Consider the following 21,068-nt stretch of genomic DNA (forward strand, 5'->3'; position numbering starts at 1 on the left):
TATCTCATATGCCCAATCAACATAATGTGTATTTGAACAAATGATTTGTACCAAAAAGAAATACTATTCAAAAAAATTGAGTGCTTCTACCTCACCTTTCAATCGATGTAAAAGAACCAGAATGTCTACGATCTCAAGCTTGAGATCGGTGCCAAATAGAGTTTTAGGAACCTTACTTTTAGCTCCCCATGGCTTTTGGAACAAGGACCTCATAATTTCCTTTCATCACACCATTTTCTTCAAAGAGAATTCCGACATGGCTCCTCCTATTGTCAATTCAAAAAATTCTTCTCGCTCTAGAATCTGGAGGCAATTTACTATAGTTTGTCTATCAATCAAGATTAAAACTATATGATCAGGTAGCAAAAAAATTTTAGTGTCCATATTGTAGTGATTTATGCATTCAAAAATTAGTTTAGGAGCTTGAATTGCCATAGGAAATCTAGCTACATCCACTAGCTCACTTCCTTGGAGCTTTTCTATTATAGGATGAATTGGCTCCATCCTCAACCTCCTTTGAAAATCTTGCATGTCAAAGAAATGGAGCAAGGTGTCTATAGCATTCTATAATGTTGACTTAATTCCATTCAGCCCATTGAATCTGGCAAATCTAGTTGCTATTTTATCTAAGATGGAGATGAATTGAAATCTTAAAATTGAAAGTAGTGTAGAGAGTATAATTTTTTTGCTGTGAGTGCCTTGAAAACACTATTCAATTCAATAACATAATAGTTCAATAAAGAAAGTGGTAATTTGAAAATCTATTATGTTCATCTCTATATAGAAATCATAATTCACCCATTAATCTTCAAGATTCATGCCACACAAGTGAATTAAAAGATAAATCTATTAGATTAGTAAATGCGAGGGTTTGTAACAGATTTTTCAATGTCTTTTCACTATTTCTATTGGCCCAACGGTAACTTTCTTTAATGACATACTTACTTTCTCATTTTTCACCAAGTTCCAGAGAATTAAGAACATAGTACTCCATAAGGGAAAAATCTGCTCAGCTAGATTTTGCTTAAAATACCTTCCCAAATGTAATTAACTTGCTTCTATTATCATTTTTAAGTATCTTGTGATTAGTCTATGAGCCCAACATGCTTGTAGAAGTAATTTTTTAATAGATGGGGAAAATTGCCTTCTAGGGTTGGAAACCCACAGAGTAGAAAGAAACTTCTATTTTTCTGCCCTTACCTTTATTTTTGCTTTTCCCTTTAAGTCAATGTGTCTCTAAGCTTCGGAAAATCTAGAAAGGGCTATGAAAGTTAAAAAGGAACCCACTTACTTCTCTCTCACACAAATGCCTTTGTCGAAAAGTTGACTTCGTGGGTCGACAGCCTACCATGGAGAAGCTACTTCAGAGTTTTCTGCTAGCTATGATTCTGAGCACTATGATGAATCCTAAGTGACTCCCTAGGTGGAATATTGTAATGTAGGGATGATCTATCCATAAAAAAACTCATTTCTTCCTTGCTTTAGCTTGTAAACCTCATCTATTAACCTCTATAGAAAATTGCCTTTACTGGTTGAAAACCCACAGAGGAGAAGGAAATGTTGTATTTTTTGAAAACTTCATTTTCGTTATGTGCAAAATATGATAAGCCATGGACAAGTTCATCCTCAGAGTTAACTTTGTGAAAATCATTATATGACCCAAGAATCTCCATCTAATTAGGTTCTAGACTACCCCCAAACTCATGACAATAAGGAAAAGCCACCCAGTTATGTAATGTGGGGGAAGAGAAAAGATGAAAAACCAAATGAAGACACTTTTCACTTGAGGGGAAAGAACTAGACTTGGACATACCCTGACTAGGCTAAGACACAAGATCTTTTCCACTTTGCAAAATAGGGATAGGATGAAAAGTGGTGCAACACTTCTATAAATGCAAAATCCTTCCTTTTCTTATTGCATGTAAAATTTCCATTGTTAGATGAAATGTCAATTAGGTTATGAAAATCACACCATTGTTTAAAATCTTTAGATGCTTGAGATATATGTTGGGAACTTCCAAATTTTTCATTTGAATTTAGAATAGTATTGAAGTCTCCTCCTAATAAAATGAGATTATTTTTATAATTGTTAATGAATCCACTTATTTCATCCCAAATAAGTTTTTTTCTAAGTTATATATTGGTCCATATATATTTACTAAGATAAATTAAATGTCATTTTTAATACTTTTGACTATGTTGCTAATCCAATTGTTTTTTTTATTTTATAATATCCAAGGATACTTTCCTTGGATTCCATATGATGCCTAAGCCCCCAAAAGCCCCATTAGATTCTTGTAGACTTATATTCCAACTACCTAATTAGCTTCCTAATTTTATTCCTTCTATCTTATTTAATTTAGTTTCTTGCAATAAAATAACTTCATATTCAAATAGTTTTAGGTTTTCCTTCAATACCCATTTTTTCCTAGGGGTGTTTAATCCCCTAGCATTCCACATTGTGATCTTCATGTTTCCTTGGGAAGGAACTTCCCCTTCCCAACATTCAATAGCCGACTGATTTTTTGTTGCTCCTATACCTAGCCATCTACTTCTCTAAGTTCTTTGAGGGATTTCCTTCCTCTTTTGGATTTTTTTTTACCAAGCTTTGGTAATTTAATTCCTTCCTAATTCATCTAAATCCCCAACTAATCAATATTCTTTTGGACAATTATAGAGACATCAAATTGGTTTTCTTCTATCCTTTCCTTATCTTCACTTTCCATCTCCTATAATAGTTCTTCTTCTATGTTTAAATGGTTTGAAATAAAGTCCTCTTTAAATGGTAGTTTCTTAATCTCCTTTCTTCCAAAATCCTCATATTTTTATTTTATTAATTTTTCTTCAGCTCTATGTGTAGATTCCTTTTCTGAATCATCTTTTTCTATTTTTAATAAATCTCTTTTTAGGTTTTCCACATTATAATTATCTCCTCCTAAATTTAGGACTCTCTGAATCAAGTTCTCTTTCTGAGTAACACTATTGTTATTTATATTCTCATAACTAAATACTTGGATTAATTCTTCAATTAAAGAATCTAGGTTATTTAATTTAGACTTGGTAAGATTCATATTTTCCACATATTCATCCCAACTTAAATCCTTATGAAGAAATTCCTAAAAATCTAAAGTTAGTTGTCTTTCAATTTTTCTTTGTTCACTAATCTTATCCTTGTGACTACTTTTAGAGAGAGTCGGATTTAGGTGGGGGGTCTACCAAAATTTAAACTGCCTGTTGATACACTCTTCATTTATGATATCAATTTCTCTCTCTTCTTTCCTAATCTGATACCATAGCGATCCAAATTCTTCTATATTCTTAACCTTCCCATTACCTACCACTTTCCTTTCAAATAAGAGGAAGTTTTCTTGTTCTTCTATACTAATTTCCTCATTATCTGGTAGCTTCTTAGTATGTTGATTCTCTAAATTTCCTGCTAGGACTGCTTTTGCATTTGGACTTCTTGTATTCTTGAGTTTCTTTGATTTTTTTGGATAATCCTTGATTACCCTATTGTTAGTGTTATCTCCCTATATCTGAATATTTATCAAATCTTGGTTGTTAATAGTATTTCCCATATTTCCACCTATTAGACTCTACTTACTACTAGAATTCTACCACATTGGGGGAGTTTTGATTTTTTTTCCTATCCCTCTATCTGTTACCTTACTTTTTCCTTTGCTACTATCTGCTAATGCTGATTTTCCTTTTGCAATCCTTTGATTATCTATTGTCTTGTCTATTATTCTAGATTCTTAAACTTCCTTTTTAGCCTCCTTTCCCTCTGATAAGTGATTTTTTCTAGCCTCTAATGTTGGATTTCTTGTTGTGACCTTCTCTTTCTTAACTATCCCCTCTTTCTAAATTATTTCTGAATGAATCTGTAACTTCTGATGAGATTGAGCTATGTCTTTCTTAGTTGTAGAATCCTTTTGAGACTCTTTCAAATTTCTTATATTAATCATAGTGAACTTCCTAACAAGATTTGTTGTATGTTGTAGTGTTTTGAACATAATTTTCCTATTGTCATCTAATCTTATGCATTCTAAGATTTTTCCTTCATATTTATAATAATCTAATCTATAAATAGCTCTGTTGGTGATTACTTTAATTTGACTGGAATCTAGATTGTTAATCTTGCATTTGATCAAAACTTTAATATTATTGCAAGAGTGGAATGATGAATCTATTCCTATCAAATCACATAGAGATGAACCTATTTTCTTAATTACCTCCAAATTCAAAAGTTCTGGAGGAAGGGATTGGAAGATAAACTAGGTTGGAATAAAGAGATCTAAAAGCCTTCCTTACAATCTAGAATCCAATCAAAAAATTTAATAGCATAGCCTTTGAAAAAAAAATCAGAAACAAAAAGAAAGTCTTTCTTAACATATTCATCCCTACAATGAATATATAATAATCTATCTAAGTGGTGAGAGATACTTACTTGATTTTGGAAAAATTCATGTAACCAGCTAGAAAGATTGAGTAGTTCGCACTTTGGGTCATTCTAGAATGCAAAGATGCCTACCGTTTGGCAATCTCTCTATCAATGTTCACTTTCTTGATTACTAATGATGAGAGTTTTATCATCAGTGATAGGTGGGAATGAGATAGGGGAAAACTTGGTAGAAGGATCAAGAAAATCAAGAGACATAATCAAGTTCCTAAGATGAGGTGGAACATATGAATTGGGTGAACCACATGGGACTAAAAAACTAGCACTCTCATTCCTGCTAGGTTGATCCTGATATAGATGAGAGAGATTCAGATAGTCCTTCAAGAGAAACCCTTTCTTCTTATAACACCACTTATTCTTGTTTAAGCAAGTGTATTTAGTAAGATTGAAAACTCTGATCTAGTGGTCCAAGCTTGATGTGGAGAAAATGATGGGACGATTGCTGAGGAATCCCAGCCAATTTGATGGGCTAAGGTTAGCTCCATAAACAAGTTGACAATTATTCTAAAATGTGTAGTTTTCCCCCAAGCAAGTTTGGCATGGAATTGTTTGAGATGATAATTTCATGATCTACTTTCCACCCTTCCCTACCTTGATATTTATGTCATTTATTTTTTAACGAGAATTATTACCTGTTGGATTGAATTGAGCATCCCCTGATACCTTCTTTTTATTCACCTATTCCTGCTCTTTTAGGGCATCAAATATGTTTGAGATAGGTACCAAAAATTTAATCTTAGGGTTAGATTTGTTGGGTGGAGTAGAATTAGCAAGACTCTTTTTCCTATTCCAATCATCTAAAGAAAAGGGTTTTGATGAATAGTTTAGCCTTACGCCAGTATCTAATATTGTGCCATCCTTAGGGCATCCTTTCTTCTTAACTCTCCATGAAAACTTGTTTGGTTGATTCTTTATTTTTGCATATTTTTCTCTACTCACTTTTTTCGCATATTCTGCTCTACTCACCATTAAAATATTTATTGTGCTTGTAGAATTTTTTAATTATAATATACTATATCTAATTAAAATACTATAGACTCTATAGGACAATATTCTTGACTCTAAGCTCTATAAAATGGTGTTTATATGTTATTAAAAAAATGTCATAAAAGATAAAAAGAGTTATTGAAATGCCACTTTTCTAAAATAATTTTATTTCTTCAGTAATTGGATACAAACTACTATAAAGTATATATTTAATAGACATTTCCAATTGGAAAAGTGTGAAACCATATATAAGTTAGCTAGAATGAATTTATCTAGATCATATGTTTGAACAAAATTTATTTTTAGATAGAAATACTCAAATTCAATCATTTTGATAAGTTAGGCTGAAAGGTGACACAACTTTGTACTTTTACCCTTAAAAATAATTTACTTATTCAAGTTTCTAACCATCAAGTCTTTTTCTATTAGAAAAATCTATTCACACTTAAAAGAATCAAGTGAAAAATTCAAGTTCTATACTTGTTAATATAGATCTGGTAGTCTTATGTTCAAAATAAGAAAATGAAATATATTTAGCTCATAATACTTTCGTATTTTTTTCAATTAGTTCATAATAATTTTTTTGGAATTATGATGTATTTTTCATTAGTACAAATACTTATTTGATTCTGAATGCTTATTGAGCTCATCACTTAGTCAAGCATTCAGTGGTTACCTTATAAAGTTTAGCAGGTAAACAGTTCTCACTAAGCATTTTAGAGGATACAGAGTGAATGGGCAGTTCAGTAGTGTTCACCAAGTAAAGCAAGGTAAATGAAGAATTTAGTGTTCACCGAGAAAATTAAGGTAAATAAAGAACTCAGTGTTCACTGAGCAAAGGAAGGTAAATAAAGGACTCAGTGTTCACCAAGCATAGGAAGGTAAATAAAGAACTCAGTGTTCACCGAGTAAAGGAAGGTAAATAAAGGACTTAGTGTTCATTGAGCATAGGAAGGAAAATAAAGGACTAAGTGTTCACTAAGTAAAGGAAGGTAAATAAAGGACTCAGTGTTCACCAAGCACAGGAAGGTAAATAAAGGACTCAGTGTTCACCGAGCACAACAAGGTAAATGAAGAAGTTAGTTTCTACTGAGTGACACTATATCTATTGAGTCACCAATGGTTACCGAGTTCCAAGTAGTGTTGTGTGGCTAGTATGAACCGAGCCTCTACTTCTACCAAGATGTAGTGGATGCCAAGTATCAGAAGGTCACCAAGTCAGCTTAAGGAACTTGAGTTTTCTACTATCTGGCTGACTCAGTAATGTTTTGTTCACTTATGTTTTAGCCCAAATATTGGAATGGTATGTATATATATATATATATATATATATATATATATATATATATATATATATATATATATATATATATATATAATGTATGATATCATTTTTTTTTTAAAAGGGCATGATGTGTATGAAAGAAAATATTGATGTTCACATGTACAGAGGATATTAAAACTATCAGCAGAATTAAAAAGGAACACAACAAGGTCAACATAGGAGCAAAAAAGGTATATCAATCACATCAGGTGGTCAATGCAAAAATGATCTTATCAAAAAATAGTTGTAAGTAGATCCATTGCTTCATCCTAATAGGTGAATTAGTTCATAAATCATTTAACAGGGTGGACCTAATAGTCTTTCTGTAAATATCCTAATAGAGTGCATACTTCAGTGTATGTTTGTAAATCCTCTAACAAGGTGGATCTAGCAGTCCTATTTGCTCCTAATAGGGCAGATCACCAGAAGTGATCATTGTAAGCCTTAACCAACCAACTTTATACTGCAGTATTGAAGTTTTATGGGTATCATCCCCACCCCAGTTTTACTTCCTATTTGGAAGGTTTCTGGGTCACCAAATCTCTGTGTACATGTGCAATGAATGTTTGTTCCTTCAGTTATGCAGTAGTTTAGATAAATGAATGGTGAATGGTTAAAATGCTGAATAAGATAAAAGTTGTATAAGTTACTAATTCACCCCTCCCCTCTCAGTAACCTACCTTATCTTGAATATTTCCAACAATTGGTATAAGAGCTTTGTGATTCTCAGGATAAATTTTGACAGCTTGAGCAAAGATCAAGGACAATGGAGATATTCAGAATTAACAAATCTATTGAAAATGAAAAGCTAGATCTAGAAATGGTCATGGCTCAACTAAAGGAAGAAAAGGAGCATCTTCCTCAATCTCTAAAAAGAAGGAAGGAACTTGCAAGACAAATGAATGATCATCAGTATGTTGAAGAAAAGATTGAAGACCTTTTACCATCAAGCAGTTCAAATGAAACTAATGAAGCAATCAAGGAACTCCTAGCTAAGAATGGTTCTCTACAGGAAGAAGTAAGGAAGCTTAAAAGAGAACAAGAAATCCAATCCATCAGGCTATGTGAAGCTTTGGAATAGAGAAACAAGGAAAATGAAGACCTGGAGGTAAGAAATAATCTATCCCTTCAGCATGAAGATCTTGTAGGTCAACTATCTAATGCAAATGAAGAAATCTTGAATCTAAGATTTGAGAATGAAAGTTTGAGAAATGATTTAATCACTGAAAGACAAATCAATGCAAGCTTACAAAGTGATCTGAGATCTGAGAGACAAATCAATGAAAGTTTGGAAAATGACTTGATCACTGAAAGGCAAGTCAATGAAAGAATGATGAAATCTCAAACAGACATGAACCAATTGAATCAACAACATGAGCAAAATCTTCATAGACAAAAAGATAAAGCTGGTCTTGGATACAAGGAAGAAGGTGAATCATCCAAACAAGGTGCCCAAAGAAATCAAAGACCCACTTGCAATCACTGTGGCAAGATAGGTCATACATCAAACAAATTTTGGAGTAATGGAAAAAGAAAATTCAATAGAAAATGCTTCAACTGCAATCAGCATGGTCACAAAGCTAATGAATGCAAAGAAAAACCAAAATTTGAAGGCAAATGTCGCAAATGCAAGAAACATGGTCACAAGGCATTCCAATGCAGAACCAAATCATTCAATCCAATTGAACAACTTGTCAAAGCAATCTTTGGATGGGAATACAATACTTGGTGCAGATGTCATTATTGTGGAGAATATGGACATGTTGGCAAAGACTGTTCAAGGCATCACTTGAGGAAAAGAGATACAATAGTAAGATGTTATACATGTACCTAGAACTTGGTCATATAGCCAAGAATTGCATGAGTACTGAAAGAATTGAAGATAAAAAGAAAGCTAAAGCTGATAACATTTGGAAGCAGATGAGACAACAATGGATTCCTAAATCTACCGAGAAAGACAGTTCAAATGATGGTTATGTCACTCAAGAAATGGGTGACTCCACCATTTCCAATTAGATTTAAGAAGAATCAAGAACTGCATCATCAAGCCATATCTCAAGCAGTTCCAAAGTGAAAGAGTGCAAATGATCAAATCAATATTTTAGGTTCAAGGACCAAAGAAAAGTTATCATTCATCGTGTTGCATTTACTAAGCAAGGTTGGTTAAAGACCTTATCGAGCTAGGTCAGAAGTATCAAAGATTTTTTTTGATCACTGAGTTGCAAAGCTTTACCGAGTAGAGTGATGACAAACTGGCAAGCACTATGTCATCTCATCTACCTTTGTACTGAGCATTAATGACAACATTTTCATCAAAAGGAGAAATTTTGATTTCATTTTTCACTGCGACTTAAGAATACTTAGAGCTAAAAGATTTCTAGTGAATCTAGAGAAAATCCCAAGCAATTCCAAACGAATTTCAAGCGGAGAATTTGTTCAAGATTTTCCTATATTTACCGAGAAGCTATGGCATCCGCAAGCACCAGCAGCGGCAAGGCAAAAAGAGGTTTAGAGATGTTAGTAAAGGGCATAGAATGGAAAGTGCCCAATTTCAAGATTGTTCCAACCATTGCAAAATCACTCGACCCAACTGGAGCTCAATCACAAATACCCCCTAAGGTACTTCTTATCAATGATATTCGAACTCATTTCAAATGTTCTATTCAAGAAATTGGAAACCTAGAAATGAACATTGCCCTAGGTGAAATGAGTGTAGATGGCTCTTTGAAACCTGAATTCAAACATCTTGAAACCAAAGGATTGACTCATATCTGGCATATGCCTAGAAACTTCCAAACCAAATGGATGAGGTATATCTTGAGTCAAGTACATAATGGACAATTATGGTTAGAGCAGCCAATGCTAATCACTAAGAAAATGATTCACAAAATCACGGGTCTTCCTATGCTCAGCAAAGCCAAAACCACCAAAACCCTAAGTCAGGAGGACTTACAAAGGCAAACCCTAGCCAAATGGGATGGTAGAGGTTTAAAGGTAAACACTATATCTGATGTCAAACTAAGATTCGGCATTCATGTAATTGCATATAAATTATATAGTTCTAGTAGATTGAATAGTGTACCTTGTGAAGCTGTGGATTTAGCCCTCAAGGTTGTAAAGAAAAACCTTGAACTTGATCTGTCTGAGGTACTGCTGAAACAATTGAATAAAAATATGGATAGTACAAGGACTCCCAAGAATAACTCTTGTAAATTCAATTCTCTGTTGATTTGTTTATTTTTTTACATTCAAAAATTCTTTCCATCTAAAGGAACTATCATGTGGAGAAAAGACATTCCAATTTTGTATCAAATAAATGAGTTTGTAGTAGAGATGGGTGAAAATTTTGATAGCATCATGGACAACTATTTTGAAGATTTCAAGGAGAGAATGAATAACAGGTTCTGGATTCCACCAAAGTAAGTTGAAGATTACAAAGATGATGTATGCTTCATGGTTGACTATGATAAGGTGTACATCTAGGTAGTCAGACCCCGAGTTGCATGGGTAAAACCTCTTCCCTATGAGGTAAATATTGATGAAGCTAGAGACATCATAGAAGCATTGGTAAATGAGCTAGTAGACCTAAGGCAACAAATTTTTGGAACCTATGATGAAGCAAAGTCTAGAATTGAGCTTGAAATCAAGCTACCACAGGCCATAAGAAAAGGTAAGAGGAAGATAGCAAAATTGAAAACTGCATTTGGCCCTCTTATGCTAACAGAAGGAAAAGGTGAGGATGAAGAAAGAGATGAAGAAGGAGGAGAAGAAGAAAAAGTAGAACAAGAAACTGAAGAAGAACCTCTAAAGAAGAAAGGTAAGGTAATAATTACCAAACCTAAAAGGAAGCCTACTACAGTATTTACCAGAAGGACCAGAAAAGGTAAGCAAGAACCTATATTGGTCAAGCTTGCACCTACATTTGAGGAAAGGCTCAAACAATTGGAAGAAGGAGCTGGCATCACAAATTTCAAAGCATTGAAATTTGAAACTAGAACATATGCTAAGAAAATGAAGATAGAGGAACTGGTACTAAGCAAGATGGGTAAATGAAAATACTACCCGGACTAGCTTGCCTCCCAAATCTCAAAGGAACTATTGGAGAGATTGCAACCGAGATGGGAGTCAGCAACCCAAATGGTAAAAGACATATATGAGCAATCCTTGAAGAATATTCAACCAAGTCTCACTGGAGCAGAAGTAAAAACTGCAATGAAAAACCATGAAGGAAAAATGATGATCAAATTTCACACATGTTTAATTTTGATCAAAGACATTAAGCATGTTGTAAATGATGCTACAAACATGTGGAAAAACATCTATCATCTGCATAAGCCCAGTGAAGACCTAGTGGAAATCAAGGATGATGATAGTAGTGATAGTGAGGATATTGATGACACTCCATCTATCAAAGTTTCACCAGGTGAGCTACATGCATTAGTGGGAGAACACAGGAAGGAAGAAGCTAAAAAGGAAGATAAGGAGGAAGATGATCCAGTAAAAATTGCAGTAGCAGTCATTGCATCCCTTCCTCACTCTCCACCTAAAACTGTCACATCATCAAGGTTAGAGTCAGATTCAACAAGTTTGATAACATCCACATCAGATTTATCATATGCACTTTCCTCATCACAGCTCTAGGTATCATCAATGGAAGTGTCTACCACTTCATCTACTAAGTTGCAGCCCTCTCCTTTAGCTATCAAGCCAGCCTCCTTAGCTCCATCATCTTCAGTAGGTATAGCAGTAAGTTCTACAATTTTGTCAGCTACATTAGCACCAATTTTTGCACCAGTTAGTCTTCCCATTATAAATATTCCAACTTATTCTATAATTTTTTTTTCATTATCTACATCTACTTCAAATCCAGTTAGATCAGAGACTGCATTATCGAGTGTATCATCATTTTTGGGAAGTGTTCCAATTTTTGATCTGACAAATACTCCTATTGGTACTCAATCCTCAAGTATCCCAATTTTCACTACTAGTCCTTCCATCTCCACTATTGTGTCCACTCCCAAGGTCAAACCAATCATCATAGAAGCCAAACAAAAGCAACCATTAAGATTTTTGCTCATTGGAAAAGAAATTCCTAAGGATATTGACTTAGACACAGAGATAGTGATTCCAAAAATTGACTACAAAAATGCTACCATTAAAGAAATGAGGTATTCTAGTCAACTAATAGAGATGAAGGCTATGCAAAAGCAGTTAAGGTCTAAAAGGGATAAGGAGTACAGAATAATTGAGAATGCCAAGAATATAATTACAGAAGCTATAGGTGTTGAAGTAGATTCTACTCAACACATTTTGATTCAGTTGGAAGAAGTTGTAAATAAATTCAATGATGACACCTCTAGCCAAGAAAGATTGATTGAAAAGGTTGAAAGAAAATTTGATAATAAGGCCCTTGAGCACATTGCTCAACACATTGCAATAAAACAAGTAGAATTGTCCACAATTTTGGTCAATCTTGAAAATTCTTTTAATAATGTAACTTCACTTTTTGCCAAACTTTGTGATGTTACCGAGTACACCAAGGAGATCAAAGAAAAATTGAATAAAATTGATGAGGATATGAAGGTTAGTGCCCAAATGCTGCAACTTGGCCCCAATTCAAGTTCATCCCATCATCTCAAAATCAAATTTTTGTCAGAAAAGTAGGCAAAATTTTTGAGAGAGGAAGAAAGGATCAAATCTACATTGATTGACATTCAGAATATGATTCTTCCTATCATGGACACAATGTAGAAACACATTTCCTACTCCAACACATTGATCCATGACAACGATTTTTCAGTTGCAGATCATGTGATTGAACTTTTAGCTGAAGTTTAAATAACACTCTCCAACTACAAAATTTTGAAAGAAATTGGGATAAGACTTTGGCTCTTATTCTCAAGGTACATTCTGATTTTATCTCTCATTTTGGTGTTTCTATGTAAATACATATTGTTTACTTTGGCATTATTGTCAAAAAGGGGGAGATAGAGTACCAAAGAAGAGAAAAGAGATATATGTAACTAAAGGAAGTCTTGTGTAAATATAGAGATACTTGTAAATACTATGTGCATATTGTATGGGGGAGATATATTTAAATCAGTACGTCAAATTTTGTACATAAGTTTTGGCTCATAAGTGTTTTTGTCACTAATGCCAAAAGGCGAGATTGTTGGAATTATGACGTATTTGTCATTAGTGCAAACACTTATTTGGTTTTGAATGCTTATTGAGCTCATCACTTAGTCTATAGTGTATACCAAGCATTTAATGGTTACCTTATAAAGTTCAGCAGGTAAATAGTTCTCATCGAGCATTTCAGAGGATACTGAGTGAATGGGCAGTTCAGTAGTGTTCACCGAGTAAATCAAGGTAAATAAAGAACTCAGTGTTCACTAAGCAAAGCAAGGTAAATAAAGAACTCAGTGTTCACTGAGCAAAGGAAGGTAAATAAAGGACTTAGTCTTCACCAAGCACAAGAAGCTAAATAAAAAACTCAATGTTCACCGAGTAAAGGAAGGTAAATAAAGGACTCAGTGTTCATCGAGCACAGGAAGGTAAATAAAGGACTCAGTGTTCACTGAGTAAAGGAAGGTAAATAAAGGACTCAATGTTCACCAAGGACAAGAAGGTAAATAAAGGACTCAATGTTCACTGAGCACAGCAAGGTAAACGAAGAAGTTAGCTTCTACCAAGTGACACTATATCTACCGAGTACCGAGTTCACAATAGTGTTGTGTAGCTAGTATGAACTGAGCCTCTACTTCTACCGAGATGTAGTGGATGCCGAGTATCAGAAGGTCACCGAGTCAGCTTAAGGAACTCAATTTTTCTACTATCTAGTCGACTCAGTAATGTTTTGTTCACTTATGTTTTAGCTGACCTTTTAGTTGTAAATATTGGAATGGTATATATATATAATGTATGGTATCATTTATTTTTTTTAAAGAGCATGATGTGTATAAAAGAAAATATTGATGTTTGCATGTACAGAGGATATTAAAACTATCAGCAAAATTATAAAGGAACATAGCAAGGTCAACATAGGAGCAGAAAAGGTATATCAATCACATCAAGTGATCAATGCAAAAAGGATCTTATCAACAAACAGTTGTAAGCAGATCCACTGCTTCATCCTAACAGGTGAATTAGTTCATAAATCCTTTAACAAGGTGGACCTAATAGTCTTTCTATAAATCTCCTAACAGAGTGCATACTTCACTGTATGTTTGTAAATCCTCTAACAAGGTGGATCTAGCAGTCCTACTTGCTCCTAATAGGGTAGATCACCAGAAGTGATCATTGTAAGCCTTAACTGGCCAACTTTATACTATAGTATTGAAGTTTTGTGGGTATCATCCCCACCCCAATTTTACTTTCTATTTGGAAGGTTTTTGGGTCACCAAATCTCTGTGTACATGTCCAATGAATCTTTGTTCCTTCAGTTATGCAATAGTTTAGATAAATGAATGGTGAACGGTTAAAATGCTGAATAAGATAAAAGTTGTATAAGTTACTGATTCACCCCTCCCCTCTCAGTCTCCTACCTTATCCTAAATATTTCCAACAACTTTTTATTAATAAAAGACAAACATTTCAATAAAATCAGTATAACCAACATTGTCTCTAAATCTTAAACCATTACATCTTATAGAATCGACATTTCTCAATCTATTCCCCTAACCCTTATTATAACTAAAAAATATAGTTTATTCATCTAATCCCATACCCATACTTTTGCTAAGATTCACTTATGTTGCAGAACCTACTGATTCTACCACCACTTTTATGGTATCCGCTCCTAAAGAAAGCCTATTTTGGGGGCTCATACCATTTTCATAATATCAAACTAAGAGGATAACTATGTCAAATAAGGAAAATATCCCTGCAATAAAATCAAGAGGAAGAAATCCTATCGGATGATTATTTTAACAATAGAAATAGTATCAATCTCTTCAAGACAAACCTATCTTTGTGATACCTAGAAGCCCATCTATCATAATATTCCTCTCCAAATTCTTCATAGGAAATATTTCCCCCACCCATGATTTTGATCCATGCAAATCATACTTATTGATTGCCTCATCCAAAATTATTACATTTATAAATGTTATCTTTATACATCTATGTTGAATCTTAAACATTATAACATATTCTGAAAGTACAACACATGCATTCAAGAAATGAACTAATAATATTTACATATGGTATATGTTCCTTGCCAATAATGATATTAACACACCATCCTCAATAATGCATATGATAACATGTTCCACTTCTCTTAGCACAGATTCAAATATCACCTCAAAATTGTCCCTCACATATGAATACAAGATATGAAATTCCCATGTTAAAATGAGATTCCACACATGAAAAATGTAAGGTTCTATAATCCATATCCTGCCTTCGCGTTCTAGCTCTTCTTATCCATAGAAAAATCTTAAAAATTAAATAATTATCCATCTCTTCATTTATTTTCTTATAAAGCCACTATACTGTCTTACAAAAAAGAACTTGAAATATATAATTTCTATAGAGATATAACTAATTTCACTATCATCTCTTATATAAACCTTTTATACAAATATTTATATAGAGACATAAAAAAAATTTAATCATAAATAAGTAACTTCAATATTACAACTATTTTTTTAGAAGTATCAATACTTTTCTACATTTTTCTATAATATTGTAGTATTACATTATATCTAATTCAAATATTATATCTCCATGTTTCAATAAGCTTGATAAAAAATCAAGTTCGCTAAATTAGAAATGATGCCTTTTGAAACTTTATTTCTTTTGAAAAATGCTTTCACTCATAGAATTATCTCATACTACAAATGTGAGGTCTAGATCTTTGAGTACAACTTCTATTATTATTTTGTGAAGGAACATATATTAGTCCCAGTACAGAGTAGATGGAAACTTCAAGGCTTTCAAATGGAATTCATTGCCAAAGAAAATATTGACACCATAATATCATTTTGGATTGGATTTTACCAAAATTTCTAATGACTATATTTGAGTATCCATACTCAACTCCAAGGCTAAGAATTAATGACACCTTTATAGGCTAAACACTCCAACTTCATGTGGGCTAGGCTACTTCCTTCAAAGTGCCTCAATCTCTTCATCCTTGACAAGCATAACAAGTTATATCTTGGGTGTTTCTCCCCACCAATGCCACCCATTCAGCTATTTTAGGCATCACCATAAATTTCCCCCATGCCTGTTCTACCTATTATAGACATTTCATATTGCATTTCCTTCTTTTCTTCATATCATTTTGTTTGCCCTCTCCTTCTCCATTTAATGTTTCATGCTAACTTTATCATCATTCCCATCATGAATTTTTGGCTTTCTCAAGACATGTGACATCTGGTAGGAACATCTAACACTTCTACCAAACAAGAAAAAAAATCTTAATTTTTCTTTATTATTTCACTTTTGCATTACTGCAACTCCTTTACCCATTATTTGTTCACCTTTTATTTCTCCATTTTTCATTATAGTTTTATTTAAACACTTTAACCTTTCAAATTTATTTAAAATCACACAAATTTTTCTTAAAATATGTATTCCTTACCTAAGTCTTCACATTCAAAGTATTCATCCATAATGTTTTTGAAAAGAAATAATTTATCGGTCAAAAGGTTTTACATGATTTTTTTTGCTCTATTAGGGTTTCATGCACCACTTGAGTTTCCTTACATACAGATCTTTGTCTAATCTTTCCTTCTATGTTCTCCATTTCTCATACCACATTTAGTGTGGCAAGTTTTTTAAGGCTAGTTTATAATGGCTTTGACTAGTTGGGAACCAGTAGTTGATACTGGTGTTCACATTGCTACTTTGGAAAGCCATGATCCCTCCATTGAAAAAATGTCCTTGCAAGTTCTTCTCGAAGGTTTTTCATGAGGTAATCCTAATATTATTATTCCTCTACAAGAATTTGATTCTACATGTGAATGGTTAGAAAAGCACTCTTTGATAGGGTATTTTGTGGGTAGGACTCCTCCTAAAGCCATGCTCTAAGAATGGGTTAACAAAAGCTAGACTCCTCATGGAGTTTTCCTTGATGCTATGCAAAACCTTACAAAAGGTTTTTTTTTATTACACTTTGTTAACCCATCCTAGGTTGATGCAGTTTTTAGCAATGGCCCTTGGTCGATCTATTCCTCCATGCTTGTGTTCCAACAATAGTCATGAGACTTTATCGTATCTGTTAACAAAAAGGTTAGGGTGCCTATTTGGATTGAGTTCCCTGGTCTACCCTTGCCTTGCTAGCTGTTTATTGATTCCATTGACAACACTATTAGAAAAGTTGTTACTAAGGAATACAAGAGGTTTTTTAATTCTCACCGTTAGCAACATATTAGCATTGAGGTTGATCTCTCCAAGGATCTCAATGATTTTTTAAAGATTCAAGTTGTTTCCCACATCTTCTCTTAGAAGATTCTCTATTTGAACCTATTGAACACCTGTTCTAGGTGTTAGTCAGTCGAATACAAGATTAGGAATTTTTCTTTGGAAATACCTAGGGTTAAACCCTCACCCAAGGATGCTCCCACAAAACCAATGGAAGGAAAAAAAAAGGAGGAATGGACCACTATTGGGTGCAAAGACAAGGCTTCTTTAGCTCCCAATAGGATGTATGTTGCTACAGTTTCTATTCCTCTTATACAAATAGGATCACAAACCTCAACCATTACAAGCTTGATGGTGGTTTCACCAAAGTCAAATCCTGTTGATTCATAGGTTTCACACCCTATTGTTTCACAAGGGATCAAGCTGCCTGTGAGGGATACCACTCCTATTATGGTTTGCACTCTACTTGCCATGTCTTCCATTACAACACAAAATGTGTGGTGTTCTCACAATCCTCCTGGACGTGCTAAGGAACCACCAAAAAAGTGGTAGGCTATCATTCCAAGAGAGTTTCCTTTTGTTTTTACTCTAATTTCTATTTTTTAATAGAATATCTACTCCTCTCTCAAGGATGAAGAACACATGGAAGATTTTTCATTAATTTTTTTATCTTGGAATGTACGAGATCTCATAGACCTGTACAGAAAGTACTTTTTTAGGGATACTTATCATAGACTTGGCAATTTATATTTTCATTGTATGCAAGAGGTTAAAATCTTTGGTTTCATGCTCTCTTTTACATATTGCATCATTTGGTTAGACGTCATTATGTTTTCATCTCAGCATGAAATTGGTAGAGGTGGTGTAGTTACTCTCCTATCATCTTGCCTTCATTATGTTATTATTTCACATGGTTCTGACAGCACACAAAGAATTTTTTGGTTTTTTCTTTCTCTCCATAATCATTCTTTTGGTCTAGTTAATGTTTATTCTTCCAATCATGTTGTGGAAAGATCTCAACTATGGTGCTGGTGCTAGATGGCTGACAACTTGCCTCCTACAACTTGGGTGATGTGTGGTAATTTTAATATGGTTGAGTTGGCTTCTAAAAAATATGACATTTTGTCTTTTCACTAAACAACTAGGGAAAGGGAAGTGTGGTACTACATACATAATAAATTAGGCCTATTGTATCCCAATACTAACCACTTCCAAGAGAGTGGGGTCTAGCACAATTGGTCTAATTTTTGAGTTGGCTCTGATCGTATATTAAAACCTCTTGATCGTGCAATGATTACTACATAATTTTATTTTTTCTTTTCTAAGGATCAATAGTTACCTATCATTCCTCTATCAAATGTGATATTTCAAAACCACTATCTTATTTATTTTTCTATTTTTTAGAAAAAAGCTATCCAACGAGCTATCAAAATGCAAATTTTCCTTAACACATTGATGTTGATGCATTCTTCCACTATTGCTCACATCTTATGTGTCTACTATTTAGAGCCATGTACTCATTCTCAATTTGGATAGATTCAATGGTAGAATGATGCTATTACTAGAACCACTAGATTTCTTTGCATCTATTGGAGGTAGTTGACGGTTTTCAAAAAAAGGTCTTATGAAAGCAATACCAAGGCTATCAAGAAAGCTTTTGAAGCTCTTACCCTTAACCTGTTTGATTCTGACTTACAAATCCAACTTGTCATGCTTTGCCATGATAATTAGATTATAGATAACTATGTTTCTCATGCGGCCCAAATCAAAGTTCACCTCCATTGGTTGGAGGTTGGTGATAAAGCTTCTAAAGAGTTCTTCTAGGCTCTCAGAGCCCATCATACCAAAGTTGGGATTAAAAAGATTAAACAGGGAAATACTATTCTCTCCAATCTCCCTAACATCTTGCAAGCTTTTGTGCATCATTATGAAAATATTTTTTCTTTGTAGGGAAATTTGGTTACTCAAGAGGAAGTTGTTAGAAAGTGTCTTTTTTAACTCCAAACTGCCTAGCGGTCGAGCAATGGGCTTTTTGTGAACATCTTCTCACCATCAGGGACCTCAAAGAGGTTGTTATTTCTATGGTAGATGACAAGTCTCCTAGGTGTGATGGGTTCCCTTGTGAATTTTACAAAAAACTTTGGGAGTCTATAGGTCTAGACCTGCACAAAGTCTATCTAGAAGCTTACCATACTAAGAACCTAGGAGCCATTATTAACAAAGGAAAAATTAAATTCATACCTAAAGCCTGTAACCTTGAGGGTATCTATAATTGGTAGCCTATCACCTTGTTGAATGTGTCATACAAAATTATTCCTAAGGAAATATCTCTTAAGATTTGTCATCTCCTTCCTTTAATTGTGCGGCCAGACAAAATTGGTTTTATTAAGACCAAGTATATTCTTGACAACATCATCGTTGTTTGGGAAGGCATGGAATGGGCTCATAAATCCAATTAGCAGACTTTGTTTTTGAAAATTGAATTTTCCAAAGCTTATGATTTTATTGAATGGCCCTTTATATTGGCCATGCTTCAGAATTTGGGGTTTGGCCCTAACTTTCCTCAGTTTGTGGAGATGCTCTTTGGAGATGCTTCTGCTTGTATTACCATTAACAATTCTCAATCTAAAACCTTCAAGCTCTTTTGATCCATCAGGCAAGGTTTCCCTCTGGCTTTGGCTTTGTATGTTCTTGTTGTTGAAGGGTTTGGTTACTCATTAGCCCACTCTATTTCCTCTAGTTTGGTTCATGGTATTTCCTTTCCTAAATCTTTTTCCTAGCTTGTCAATGGCCATTTTGATGATGACTCTTTTTCTCACTCTTTTGGAAGATAAGGAGAACATTTCTAATGCCTTACAATGCTTGGACACCTTTTTTCAAGCTTCCAGTTTGGCTATTCAATGGCACAAGACACTCTATTATAGGCAATATTTTCTTCTAGCCCCACCCTGGCTTGCTCAATTTGAGTGGAAATGGGTCACTTGTGAGGAGATTTTCCACTTTTTGGGCATTCCCTTTGCTTTCCAAGCTTCACCGGTGGACTTGTGGAATGTTGTTCTCATGAAAATTAAAAAGAAGCTTGACTACTGGCTTACTAAACCGATTTCTCTTGCACAAAAATTTTAGATTTGTTCAAAGGTGTTGGTGGCTACTCATGTTTATTGGGCTCCTTCCAAATTATCTTACCTTAAGTTGGAATGCTTACTCTATGACTTTCTTTGGGCATCTTTTTCTAATCACCATAACTTTCATCGAGCTACTTGGGATTTTTGTTGTCTTTCTAAAGAGTCTAGAGGTCTTGTCTTTCTTTCCACATAGAAATAAGGGCTTTCTCTTTGTGCTAAGTGGATTATTCATGCTATCACTAGTGATGAAGCTTCGAAAGTCTTGGTTCAACACTATATCTCTTATGGATTTCCTCTCAACAAGCCTATATGAAAGGGGATTGGATTTAAAACCCTTCTTGTCATGTGGGAACTTATTCACATCCAGGGCTCTTTTGTTATCAAGAGCATATGGAAGGCTTAGGAAGCTATCAAGCCTTGGCTTTGCTAGGCCGGTGATGGGTTTTGTGATGGGCTTTCTCTGAATTGATAGAACCTTTGGTAGTCCCCATTATTTTCCATTTAAGGAATTCCTCTGGTAGGGACTCAAGGTACTAGTGCTCTATGTTTTTTCAAACATGGAATCAAGACTCCTAAAGCCTTTTTTCTAGGGTCTCTATGAGTCTTAGATCTTGGGAGGATATTCATGTCTAGTTCTGTCTTGCTCATCATGATCGACAGACTTTTGATCTTCTTCTCTCTACAATTATAGATCATTTAATTCAAAAGGTGGGAATTCAGTCTATTCGACCTTGGTGGAAGGACTAGAAGTGGTATCCTACAACACCCTTCACTAGTTATTATCCATGCTTAGGATATCAAT

The sequence above is a fragment of the Cupressus sempervirens genome, chromosome 7 (assembly GCF_028749045.1).
Source record: "Cupressus sempervirens isolate cs-2001-9-10 chromosome 7, ASM2874904v1, whole genome shotgun sequence".
Taxonomy (NCBI): Eukaryota; Viridiplantae; Streptophyta; class Pinopsida; order Cupressales; family Cupressaceae; genus Cupressus; species Cupressus sempervirens.